General features: G+C 36.2%; 1 pseudogene across 1 annotated transcript; it reads left to right on the plus strand.

Moving 5' to 3' along the window:
• The first annotated feature begins 2,728 nt into the window (after window positions 1-2,728).
• LOC149183637 (alpha-bisabolene synthase-like) lies at window positions 2,729-8,549 on the plus strand (annotated as a pseudogene). The gene is made up of 12 exons (XR_016257197.1): window positions 2,729-4,286; window positions 4,371-4,680; window positions 5,054-5,239; window positions 5,334-5,544; window positions 5,639-5,753; window positions 5,848-5,948; window positions 6,378-6,607; window positions 6,701-6,813; window positions 6,962-7,080; window positions 7,247-7,462; window positions 7,539-7,677; window positions 7,777-8,549. The product of XR_016257197.1 is annotated as an alpha-bisabolene synthase-like (transcript).
• Window positions 8,550-13,927: the final 5,378 nt, after the last annotated feature.

Raw genomic sequence — 13,927 nt, forward strand, 5'->3', positions numbered from 1 at the left:
TGCAACATATGATTGAATATAAATAACCTAAGTATCTAAACTCTTGGAAGTAATTAATTTCCACTAGTTACTTGGATTATTCATATTTGTTGACATAATCGAGATATATGGAGATCATTTTTGTAGAATTTAGAGAATTCCATACTTGAATTGAAATATGTTTCTATGAAAAATGTAGATCTATATGCTAGTAGGGTAGGAAAAATCGTAGAAAGGTTGAAATAAACCTAAAGTATTACATGCTAGATGATATGAATCATGATGTGGTGGTTTGAGGTTAATGATGTTGATGTAGTGTTAGCAATCCTATTTGCATAAGTTGAGATACTAATTTAACAACCAGGTTAGTAAGATGGTGAAGTACAATCACCATATGTGAATATTTAGTTTAGATTTTTGCCTAAGGTGTCACTTAAATATTGGTACCAATATTTAAATATGCTAGAGTTGAAAATGAATTTTAAATCAAATACTATAATGAAAATAAATGCAAAATATATTCCTAAAAATTAGACTACTGCAATGTAACTATGAATTTTCTACAAACATAAATTCTAATTTAGAAATTAAAAAATTTAAAATAAATAAGGCTTAATAATAAAAAATGAGTCTATACAACTTCATTGGTAGAGGTTACAATATTTCATTACTTTTATGGGTAAATGGTTGATGCAAAAGTATTGTGTTTAATCTATAGTTAATGACTAAAAGGAGATTTAATGAACATTCGTAGATTATTTAACTAAGAAAAATGGAAAATGTGCAATCAAAATTGAATCTTCTAGCTAGCATCCACTATGGTTCTAGAAGTAGAAAGGCATGGCACAACACATTATCACAACACTATGATTGGATAACATTAGTAATAGTACTCAAGTGGCCACTTCAAATTGTTAGTAGAAGGAAGATTCAAGCTTGAGATAAAACGAATATATGACTAATCGAAAGATATAAAATTTCAATGAAGACATAAATAACTAACATCTAATAAGGAGCTAAAAATAATTTAAAATATTTATAAAGCAAAAATATATACAATGGAAATAGAGAAATCTATACGTAAGAACTCACATAGAGATAACAATGCATATGTTGAAATCACGGGGTCTCTCCAAACTTGGCATATGTAAACAAAACTACTATAATTTAAAACTTAGATTAAACACAGTGATATATTAAGGAAAATAAAATTGTACGAGGCTTAGTTAAAATTTGCTTGTATACACTGGTCAATTTCTTCTATTTTGTATTGTTATTTGTACAAACTAAAATATAAAGAAAGGAGTTATGATCCCTTTCCTAGAGAAACAACATAGTGATATACCTTCTAAACATAGGAAATTTGATCCTTAAAGAGTGCGATATCGAGTTCGATCCCATGTAATGTATAAAATTTCAAGTCAAATCCCTATTGGTGCATTATTTAGTTTGTTGGCACCCATGTTAACGGGTGCATTATTTAGTTTGTTGGTATCCATGTTAACGAGAGTGTTGATAAAAGGTTTTTTATTTTCCTTTTTGGTGTTTGAGGGGAACAAAACTATTCCATGAATATGGGTTTTGCAATGCATCTTGGGTTTTTCTTGAAAATGTCTATGACTAGTTCTACCAATAAAGAATTACGAAAATGCATATATTTCTAAAATATTTGACAAAACCCACAATTTCAATATTTTAACTTGCTAATTACTAAAAATAAGAAATAAAATAGTGAATTATTGTGTGTTTTAATGTGTCTTTTTTGAAGAAAAAAAATTGTTTAAACATATGCAAATAAGGTAAAAAGAGGAAAAGTGGAACCAAGATACCTAGTATTTAACTTTGCATATTCCTTAATCTGCACATCCCTTACTTTCACCATGTTTAGAGTTAGTAAGATTTTTCAAGAAGTGAGACTTATAACATATTCTTATAGACATTAGCAAATGAGGGAGACTCTCATTGTTGACTTTATGCATAGTTTTTATATAAATACCATTAGAAATATTTATGGGTGAAATATAACAAATTTTAAAAATTCTTCCAATTCAATAACTAATATGATTTTAATAATTTTGGCTTCATGTTTGTTTTGCAAGCATAGAGTTCATAATATGTGTTAACATTTTCAAATATATTTGGTGTAAGAGAAAATCAAGTAAAAAAATAAAATATTATAACTTCTTCATGCTTCTGCGATATTGTGGGATGAGTCAAATGGTGCTTACCCTTTTACCTTCGCACATAGTTTGCTTCCACATAGTCTTTAGCTCCACAGATGCCTTGCATAGTTTTTAGCTCTACACATACTTTTGCCACACAATAGTTCCCCTTCCCCGCATCCATAATTCTATATGTCCGCATCCATTCTCACCTCCACACACATAGTTTTCTTCCACATAATCTTTAGCTCCAATGCCTTGCATAGTTTTTAACTCTACACATACTTTTGCCACACAATAGTTCCCCTTCCCTGCATCCATAATTCTATGTGTCCGCATCACCTCCACACACTTCATGCGTCAACCTTCATTCCATTGAGCACTTCTTCTACAAATGTACTGTTTCACACAATTTATTTCCTACATTTTTCCATTCTTGGATGCTTTCCTATGCTATTAACTACTTGTATTCCACATGTGATTACAAATATCTCCTAGTATAATATTTACACGGTAAGGCATTACTCTATGAAAGGAACTTTTTAATGTGCCAGGTGTACCTTTCTGCACCATCAGATCGCGTCTTAGACGATTGAACTGTCGTCTTCCATCCAATTATGCGGTATTTTGTTAGTCTGCAAATTATGCGGTTTTATTAGCGTAGTTTTTCTATTCAGTTTCAACATCCACGCGTCCCTCTCTCTCTGGCATCTAAGGGCAGAGATAATTCGTTGAACTACAACAGGGAAATGGTCGATAATAATTAGGAGCAACAGATACTAACTAGCATGAAGTTTCAGGAGCCTCTCTTGCGATACCTTGTGAAAACCTTCGAGTGCTTGTAAGTATACCAACCCTCTTCGTTAATGCGGTCTTTTCTCAGAATTAGTACTGAACTCTCGGCAATTCCATGGCCCAAAATGAAAATTTACTTATCTAAAACAAATACCCAAAATTCTTAAATCCAGAAAACTATTCGAACCCTTGAATGAGCAAATCAATCAAAATTTACCACGAAAACCCTAACAATTGAATGTGGGTTGTATATTCTTGTTAGAGTTTGGGAATGAGGTGACTCTATGGAAATTGTACCAGTTAACCGCACACCTTCCCATCGAATTTGATAGTAAAGTCCTAGGGTTTCTTGAAACATTCCATTTCTCATATATCCTCTCAGCATTGCATTCCAATAAAAGAGATTTCTCGTTGGAATTTTGTCAAACAGTAAGCGTTCATCCGGCAGACTGTCGCACATGGCATATAGGTTCACGAGTTTCGTACTAAAGAAAATATTAGGCTCAAAGACGCTCGAAAGCATGTGGGTGTAGACTCGTTTTCCCTCTCAGAAAGCCTTGTTTCCAGTACATAGCTGTAATAAAGAATTATAGGTAAGAGGTTCTAGTTGAATGCCTCGGTGGTCTGGAAAATTCAGGATTCCTATTGCCTCCTTCATTCGCCCTTCTCTGCAAAGCCAGATTATATCCGCATTGATTCTCTGCGAGGATGATGTTTCCTGGAGAGCAGTTATGGCACTCACTGTTATGGTTGAGGTTTTAGCACTCATTATTTCAATGATTTCCTCGGAAAAACACAGTATGATGTTGAGATGGGCCGAAGCCATTCATCACGTAAACCATTTGCACGGATTTGCACGGTTTTGGCTTCCCAAGAAAGCATCCTTACAAAGTCCAGGAATTGTCGCGAAAGCGTCCATGGCAAGCTGAAATGAGTAGTGAAAGTATTTTTGCGTACTTTTCGCTGCCTGCCTGGTGTGCGGCGCAAAATAATTTGACTCACATGCAACAATTTCTTTAGCATATGCACAATTTGGAAGTCACTCAACTCAACTCATCACATTCCCTGCCTGAGCTTCCTTCCATCGACGTAGGCCACTATATATACCTACGTAATACCAGCAGGTGACTCAGTTGTCTACGAAGCAAGCCAATCAAGCAAGCAAAATTTGTTTGCCAAATTCCATTCCAGTGCATATAGCTAATATTTGCTGTAATGGCTAGCGTTTCTGTTGCTTCTTCTACTCTGTCGACAGGTAGCAGCAGCAGCAGCGTGATCAGGAGGACGTCCAATCCTCATCCAAATGTCTGGGATTACGATTTTGTGCTATCTCTTCAATCCCCTTACACTGTGAGTAAATCTATTCTTTCTTCTGATCAGATCAAGTATTTATATCACTTTTGATAATGATCACTAACTGTGTTAATTGAACAGGATTCTTGCTATGCAGAACGCGCGGAGACACTTATTAGTGAGATTAAGCTGATGCTTACAGGTGAAGGAGATGCTTTAGTGATCACCCCATCTGCTTATAACACAGCATGGGTAGCTAGGGTGCCTGCCATTGATGGTTCTTCTCGACCGCAATTTCCCCAAACAGTTGATTGGATTTTGGAAAACAAGTTAAAAGATGGTTCATGGGGAACTGAGTCGCACTTCCTCCTGTTCGACCGCCTGCTTGCCACTCTTTCATGTGTTCTTGCGCTCGTTAAATGGAAAGTTGGGCATGTGCAAGTAGAGCATGGTAAGAACTGAAATTGGGATTTGAGAGTTGGCTTTTTAATTCTCCTTAAATGGAAGGTTGGGATGTGTGAGTCGAGCAGGGCAAGAATTAAAATTGGGATTTGAGAGTTGTTTTTTTAATTTTTTATCATTGTCATCATGTAGGGTTAATATTAGTAATCGGGTTAATTTTTCATGTTTTTTCTTAAAAAAATATTTACTAAAATTTCGATCCTTCAAATTTCATTTCCTTGCATCAAGAGAGCAATTTTTGAACAATTGTTGTGGATATATTTCTCTAAAGCCATTTTTGTGGATATAAAACTTGCAGTAACCTCGTGATCATGTAATTGTCATTAATTGTAATGACAATTGCCATTGATCTGTATATACAGGCATTGAATTCATAAAAAGCAATCTGGAAGCAATAAGGATGAAAGCGATCAGGATAGCCGTGTAACAGACTTTGAGATCATCTTTCCTTCCTTGATAAGAGAAGCCCAATCTCTGCACCTCGGACTTCCCTACGACTTGCCTTATGTGCGTATGCTCCAGATGAAAGGGCAGGAGAAACTAGCCAAGTATGTGAATTCAAATTAACATATTGTCAATTCAACAACCGAATTAGACCATATTACTTAATGTTATGCAAATTCTAATAAATGAATGTTGCAGCCTCTCCAAGGACGAAATTCATGGCGGAACATTGTTGTCATCTTTGGAGGGCATACAAGATATGGTCGACTGGGAAACAATAGTTGATGTTCAAAGCCAAGATGGGTCTTTCTCAGGCTCACCTGCTTCTACTGCCTGCGTCTTCATGCACATTGGAGACATCAATGCCTTGAATTACTGAACAGCGTGCTCACTAAGTTGGGCAGTTTTGGTATGTATGGAGGTTTCATGTTGTTTGCATCATGGCCCTATCCTTGCTTTACTTTTTAAAATTCAATCAATTTAATTAACTACGCATACTGCAGTTCCCTTCCTGTATCCTGTGGATCTGCTGGAAGGCCTCTTAATGGTGGATAATATTGTACGCCTTGGAATCGATAGACACTTTGAAAAGGAAATCAAGGAAATTCTCGATTGTGTTTTACAGGTATCATAAAATTTTTAATTTCACTATCCTTCCCTTCCCCATTTTCTCTGAAAAATCCTTCAACGTAACATTTATGACATGTCCTGCATACAGGCATTGGAACGAAAGTCTGAAGCCCGTTGCAGATCTTGAGATCACTGCTTTGGGATTTCGACTTCTTCTGCTGCATCGGTACAGTGTATCTCCAGGTGGGTACTATGGATTGTGTTTCTTTACAAAAGGGTAGAAGTTCAAATCCCCAGGGGTATAGTATGTATATTTTTCTGAAAGATTCTGGAATGGCAGGGACAGGAATGATGTCAAAAATTGACCTCATTCCTGTCTATACAATTCCATAATTATTCTTGTTCATGCTAAACTTATATCCATGGCAGATTTTAGAATTATTTCTGTTCATGCTAAACTTGTATTTATTCCAGATTCCAAAAATATCTTGGAATCTGACGATTAAGAGAAATCTACAATAACATAAAAATGCTCCTCCTATCCATACAGAACATTCCCTAAATTGGCAATAGAGAATTCAGTGCTCCAGAGATTTAGGAAAATCTGACTTAACCTTTAAATCAACATCATCTTCTGTTCTCTCTTCTAACCTTTGCACGTCGTATTAACAGCTGTTTTCGACAACTTCAAAGATGCCGATAGGCATTTCTTTTGCTCAACCAGTCAATTTAACAAAAATGTAGCAAGCATGTTGAGCCTGTATAGAGCTTCCCAACTCGCATTCCCTGGAGAAACTATTTTGGATGAAGCTAGAGACTTTGCCACAAAATATTTAAGAGAAGCTCTTGAGAAAAGTGAGATTTTCACTGCATGGAACAAGAAGCAAAACGTAAGCCAAGAGGTAACCCAATGTCCAGACATGTCGGCTCGCTTATTTGTTTTTCTCCACGGGAGCGATTGAATGAGTTTCTAATATTTTGTTTACCATTGCCAGATTCAATACGAGTTGGAGAATTCTTGGCATGCCAGTGTTTCCAGAGTAGAACCAAAGAGATATTGTCAAGGGTATAGTTCAGATTATGCACGCTTAGCCAAAAGTGTTTATAAGTAAGTGAGACCCCAGATTCAATTTCACTTCATAATTTCTCTTCATCCTTTTTCCAAAATTTAGCATAATTTGCAGGTTCTTTCCTTTAGTGCCTGGCTGATAATAATAATAAGACTGACTAGGTGCTCCATTTTTATCCAATTTCAGGCTGCCCAAAGTAAACAACGAAAAGATTTTAGAATTGGCTAAACTGGGCTTCAATTGGCTAAACTGGGCTTCAACATTATCCAAGAAATTAATCAAAAAGAGATGAAGCATGTCACTACGTAATAAACCAACCTAATGATTTATGCTATTATTCCAGAATGTAGTATATATCCACTCTATTTTAATTACTCAGAAATTACTTACTCAGTTTCAAATTTCTTATAATTCTTTCTTTGAATGATGAAACTTGTTCTAATTCCTTCTTTGATTGATTCTGCTCCACAGCTGGTTTAAACATTAGGAGTTCCCTTTATTACCCTTCGGTCGAGTGAGGCCCTTGGAATGTTTCTTCATAGTAGCCGCGGGCACGTATGAGCCCCAATATGCCAAATGCAGATTCCTCTTTTCAAAACTAGCCTGCTTGAATACTGTTCTGGATGATATGTATGATACATATGGAACCCTTGATGAATTGAAGCTATTCACTGAGGCTGTCAGAAGGTAGGATGTTATTGCAACCATCTTCATCTACATTGACATTGTGTATCATCCTAATTATCTTATGTTGGCTCTTCAGATGGGACCTCTAGTTGACAGAAAGCCTTCCAGACTATATGAAACTCTCCTACAAAATCTTTTAGGAAATTGTTCATGAAGTGGTTCGGGAGGCAGAGAAGTTACAGGGGCGCGAATTGCTTAGCTTTTTCAGAAAAGGAGTAAGTAATACGGATGAATTTGTAAATTGTTTTTAACTGACTTACTGTGCAGACATCAATATTGTAATTATTTTATAATCTTAATCTTGAATTAATCAGTGGGAGGAATATCTTATGGGGTATTAAGAAGAAGCTGAATGGTTAGCATCTGAGTACGTGCCAAACTTGGAGGAATACATAAAGAACGGGATCATTTCCATCGGCCAACGTATACTTCTGGTGAGTGGAGTGTTATTGATAGAAGGGCAAATCCTTTCGCAAGAGGCATTGGAGCAATTAGATTACCCAGGAAGGTGTGTTCTCACAGAGCTCAACTGCGTCATTACTCGCCTGGCTGACGACATACATACATATAAGGCTGAGAAGGCTCGTGGAGAATTGGCATCCAGTATTGAATGTTATATGAAAGAACATCCTGGAAGTACAGAGGAAGTGGCTGTGAATTACATGTACAGCCTTCTGGAGCCAGCAGTGAAGGAGCTGACGTGGGAGTTTCTGAAGCCCGACGACACATCAGATGTCGACATCCCATTCGAGTGCAAGAAGATGCTAATGGAAGAGACTCGAGTGACGATGGTGATATTCAAGGAAGGAGACGGTTTCGGCATCTCTAAAACAAAAATCAAGGACTACATAAAGAGTGTCTAATTGAACCCTTGCCACTGTAACTCATATGGTCCTTCCTGCTGTGATGTGACTGAGTCTGAACACCTTCCTTCCATATGAAGATGTGCATACATCACCTCCTGAATTGCTTCAGTCTGAGCTTTCACAGAGTGACGCAGACGTTCAATGGAATTAAGATATATTGATTGAACGAGGGGGCTTGAAATTTAGAATCTCGGCATGTTTAATTTAATTATAAATTTATGTGATGGTAGAGATTTGATTTCAATAATTTATTTTAGATTTTGTTTTTTTAATTAAGTTATCTATACAAATGAAGTTCATTTGAGATTTATTTCAAGATCATTTTTGTTTTGTTTTAATTATATTTATTAATTAAAAAAATTATATAATCAAATGTAATCTAAAATGTTTTATTTTAGATTTTGTTTTTTTAATTACGTTATTTATACAAATGAAGTTCAAGATCAATTTTGTTTTGTTTTAATTATATTTATTAATTAAAAAAATTATATAATCAAATGTAATGTAAAATGTTTTTTTTTTTTTTGGATTATGTGAGATTGATGTAAAATGTTTTAAGATCATTTTGGATTATGTGATATTGATTAACTATTTTTTTAAACTAAACTTTTTATAATTTTATGATTTTTTTGGTGGTGATCTAAATGATTTTTGGGTTATATGATATTAATGAGTAATTTAATTATAACAAATTTTTTTATAAATTAAAAAATTCTAATTTAATTTTAAATATATTTATATGTAAAAAAATTATATATTAATTATTTTTATTAATAATAAAAATAATTATTAATGCATTGAGAATAAAGGAGATATATAAACATTAGATGGGTACATGTTATAGCTTACAAGTGTGTGAAAATCTTTCAAATGTCAAGTACCTTATTATGCATCCACCACTACATAGCGTGGAAAAAAAAATTAAATCTAAACTTCAACAAATAAATAATAAATGTATAAATAAATATATGTATTTATCACTCACTCATTCGAAATCATAATATCACTCATACCGCAATATGCTTGACTTGATTGATCATTCATTGCTCTCATCTGAAACATCAGTTATAATAGATTGAATATATGTCTAACTGTGGCGGTTATTTCAACCAGTCAACTATTTCATTTAACGAAGAAAAGTCAAGAATATTTCCTCAGTGTAGTAGGTTATTCAACTTTCTGTGACAAACTGGACAGGAGATACATCTGTGAATAACCCTAACAACAAGTTGTGGCAGTGGTGGTGCTGTTAGGTTGTGAGCAGGAAATGTTGCCTGTGCAGCTACAACATTTCTATGGGCAGTGAAGACATTTTTTGTGGCAAAATTACATCAAAGTGTCTGTTCTTGAAACTCAGAGTCGAGTTGATAAAAATGACAGCTACATGTTATTTCAAATATACTGAGTAGTGCAAGAATGAGCTTATGTCCTTTCGTTGGTAACATATTTGTGGCAGGATTAGAATGATTTAGATGGCGGTTGATCTCGTAATCTTCTTCAAAGACCGTGGGAAGAAAGATCTCAAGTCCAACTATAACTACAATTCTTGTATTAGCTTGGCCACTTGATTGAAGTCAAACCCCACCCCCTTTTAGCGTTGAAATAATGTGTTTGGAAGCCGCATTTTCTATAGGATTCATCTAATTGTTCCAGGCTCTTAAGATATGATAGAATTCTAAACTCTCAAAGTAAATGGTTCTAACAAATTTGCCATCCACTAGAGGTGAGAACCTTAAAACTAAGATTAACTTAAAGTCGTTATGTTGTGAATTTTCTTCATGTGTTTGAGGAAATGCTAATGCATTATTCACATAAATAACGTTGAATATTCTTATGGGCGGATTGTTTACACCATCCTTTAATGGTGGAAAGTATTTCAAACAATTTTTTTTTGAACTGGCTTCCTCTTATTTACCTTTAGCACCCTTGAATTTAGTGACCTTCTGCTTAGAAGTGGTGAATAGGGGGGTGTATATTCTGCAAAAGTTGTGAAAGCACAATTACAATCATAAGCATGTCAGTGAGAGTTCTGAGCTGACCATTCTTATTTACCTTTAGCACCATTCAATTCCGTGACCTTCCACTTAGAAGTGGTGAGTAGGGGGCATATATTTTTGCAAAAGTTGCGAAAGCAAAATTACAATCATAAGCATGTTAGTGAAAGTTCTCAGTTGTCCATTGATGAACAAGTTAACTTCAGGCAAAAGCTTTATTAGCACTATTTTTCCACTAAAAAAATCTAGAGGAAATTAAAAGTAAAATATTTTTGCATAGATTACAGAAAAAGGATAAAATGGTACTTCAAGATGCTCCCAAACACACTAATTATTATAGATCACTGTTATCTAAACCTGATTTCTTTAACAAGAGCCTGAAGAAAGACATAAATCAGTTATAAATTTATTTTAATTGACGGAGACACCTAATATGAACTTTTTCATAATGATACCAGAACTTTTACTCGACATTTCTGAGAAATAATCATTGCCCTATGCATAACACATAGAGCGAAAATAATTCGTTTTATATGGTGTATAGTTCTTTGCAAAATAACCCTGATAATTGGAATTCAAGGACAACCACCACTATGGAGCTAAAGCCAATTTAAGGACACATCACCTGGATATTTGAAATGGGTGCAGAGTAAGAGTTTGGCTTAGTGCTTAAGGATGAGCACTAAAGGGGGTTTATGCAATCTTTTGAAACGAGGAATTATTCACTAACTCTCAAGATAAAATAGGTTGTAGTCTAAAGAGGTAATTTTTCCCCTTTTTCAAGGTTGAATTTTCACTTGATTTTATTTGAAATTTAGTTAGAAATTGGGAAAATTATAGTTGCAAGTTGTTGAATCTATTCATTTCGAAATTTGAAAACACAATTTAATTAACAATGTTATAATATTAGTATTTCCTGATTCTGTAAAAAAAATCCAAAAAAGTGGCAACATTTGTCTAACTTCTAGAGTCGCTTTCTTCCAAATAATAGCCTTTTGATTTGAAGAACTTGTTTGACTCTCTTTCTCTGGAAGAGGGAGCAGGTTATTAGGGAAATTTTGGTTTCAAAGAAAGGCAATTTCTTGGTGTCGATGGTATTCCTCAGGGGTTTATTGAACTAATTTTGTTCTAATTATAAATGGTTTGGTAGAATTTTATAAAGAGGCTATATTTGGCAGTACAGATTTTATAAATTTGTTCTAAAGCCAAATCATAAATTATTGTGAATTGTATAGCCATTACGTTGCTTCATCTCATCATATAAAAAATTTGTATTCTACCAAAGAGGATATATTGAAATTCTAGGAAGAGTCTATATTTGGTGGCGCTTTGACTAGAGGTCTTAGTCTTAATAGATATACTCCCAAACCATATGATGGATTAGTTAATGTTTCTAACAACTTTTAAATGTGTAACCCTCGGTGATTATTTTCTGTCAAAGTGGCTTTGTTTTTATGATATTATTCTTTTAGGAACTCTCATTCCTAGTTAAGAGGAAATGTATTAGGTGAAGAATTTTGATTACAATGTTGTTTTAATATTGATAGATTTTGAATAACATTTTGACAGTGATCCGGATTTAAACAGGAACGCAACAAATTACAGAGATAACCATATACACAAAGATGCAGCGGAAATAATACTTCATTTCATTAATGGAAAATACTGAAATATGCTTACAACCAGAAATGGAATTAAACCAGCTAGGGTGATGGTAGCTTATCTCTGAGAAGAGATGTGGTGGCTACATGCCTCTGAACTGTTCCGAACTGTGTTACAATGAGGCTCGAAGGCCTATTTATTGTTGAGCAACAATGGAAAACCCTTAACATTCTGAAATCTAACCCTAGAAGATGAAACGCCAAATTGTGGGCCCCATTTGGGTAAATTGGTACATCAATTTCCCGGGGTCGTAACTTTGGCATACAATCTCCATTTGATGCGTTCAATAGCTCATTAGAAATATCTATCCGAGCACTACTACTTTGGGAGGCAACATGGTTCCCAGAAAAACGTCGTTTAGGGCCTCAAAACGGATCCGGAAGTTCAGGACCCGAAAAACTGCTAAAAATAGTAAACTGTGCTATAATTTAGGGAACTGAAAAACTGAAAGATACAATTGTGGGGGTCCAAATGGGATAGGTGGGTGGCCACCAACATCCACCTAGATCATTCCTCCCCCCTTAGGAAGCAATGGTCCCCATTGCGTTGAGTTCCTCCCTGAGATGAGGAAGCTTCTACTGAGCTGGGTCTCTGGTGAGCTGTTCTACAATTTTGCTGTGACCAGAAATGGTGGGAAGCATGGTCGGCGATGGTCCACATTGAACACTCGGTGCAAGCGAAGGAATGGAAGAATGTTGTTCTTCAAAGCATTGTTTCCTGTAGCCTTGGTACTGCTGTAAGGACCATGTCGGAGTGGTCTGAGCTTCTGATGGGTTTTGGTAAGGCATTCTTTTTGTCGATGCAACCAGACTTTGTTGCCCACTTGAAACTTGTGTGGTACCCCTGTAGGTGAGGAGAAGTTGTTCCTGTGTTTTGTCATGACCGTATCCCTTTGTTGCTGCTGCTGCGTGGAGGAACCCTTTGCAGGGGTCATGGATGTAGCAACAACCTTCCCCTTACTTTGGGAGTGAACCAGACAGATGAATTTCCTGGTCTGTGATATGAACTTGCTGCCTTTCTTGGTAGTGATCAAAGATGTGGCAATGGGTGGGGCTACCTCCGGTACCCTATATAATGAATTATTTAAAGAAATAATGACAGCACGAGGCCTTGACTCATACACAACATGTCGCCTCCACAAGTATGGTTGGGTTAATAATACATCACAAACATCGAGAGGTGTAACATCACACAATACCTCGTCTGTGAAGGGCTTGATGTTGTAGGGAAGGCGACACTGTTGGCGAACTTTGAGATCTCGTCCTTCATGAAGCTATCCGATACTGTACGGCTGTGGGTGTGGTGTAGTCGGTAGGCCCAACCGCTTCACGACCTCTGCTGAAACGAGGTTCTTTTGGCTGCCACTATCGACAATGAATTGTAGCGGCGAACCCTTCACCCACATCTGTGAGTGGAAAAGACACTCCCCTTCCTCTAGATTTTCAAGCTCATCTTTTTGGATCTTGGCGGTGGCAACAGTGGCGCTGGGATCCACATCAATGATCTTCTTCCCTTTGCCATTCCCCTTGTCGGGTTCTGGCTCAGGGTCAGAACATGCATCTGATTCAGAAGCCTTCAACTCGGCCACCAGTGACTGCTTGGTCCGACACTCACTTGTGCTATGAGTGGGACTCTTGTGGAACTCACACCACTTCCCTGTGTCCTTCTTTGGCTTCGTGGTGTTGTTATTTTCTTGCGGCTTCGACGGGTTGTCTTGGGTCACCCCGCCTTGGCTTTGTCCTTTGGGCTTCAGATTTGCAGATCCAAAGTCTCGCTTCTTCTGTTTGAAATTTTGCTCGATTTTGACAGTGTATCGGTATGTTGTGCCGAGTGAGGAGATGTTCAAGAACCCCATCTCTTCCTGGATGTATCTGTGTAGGCAACCGCGGTATTTAAGTACTAGATGTAGCTCAGAATCTTTGATACCCAACTTTGTGCGAAGG

The sequence above is a fragment of the Pinus tabuliformis genome, chromosome 3_2 (genome assembly GCF_031772625.1).
Source record: "Pinus tabuliformis cultivar Carrire ecotype Pingquan chromosome 3_2, CPIR1, whole genome shotgun sequence".
Lineage (NCBI taxonomy): Eukaryota > Viridiplantae > Streptophyta > Pinopsida > Pinales > Pinaceae > Pinus > Pinus tabuliformis.